Raw genomic sequence first — 252 nt, forward strand, 5'->3', positions numbered from 1 at the left:
ATGCTATTTCAGTTGCTAAGAAACTTTGTTATGAATTGATACCTCGTTTTGGTGTTCCCTGTCAAATATATTCAGACCATGGAACACATTTTCCTGCTCAGTAAATTGATTCACTGTGTAAAATGTTAGGCATCAGTCTAAAATTTCATTGTCCGTATAGACCACAGGCATCAGGTATTACTGAACTCATGAATCAGACTCTGAAAACCAGATTGGCTAAAATTACTACTGAAACTGGCCTTACTTGGGTAC

Source organism: Protopterus annectens, chromosome 1.part1 (assembly GCF_019279795.1).
Source record: "Protopterus annectens isolate FY-2018-M chromosome 1.part1, PAN1.0, whole genome shotgun sequence".
Taxonomy (NCBI): Eukaryota; Metazoa; Chordata; order Ceratodontiformes; family Protopteridae; genus Protopterus; species Protopterus annectens.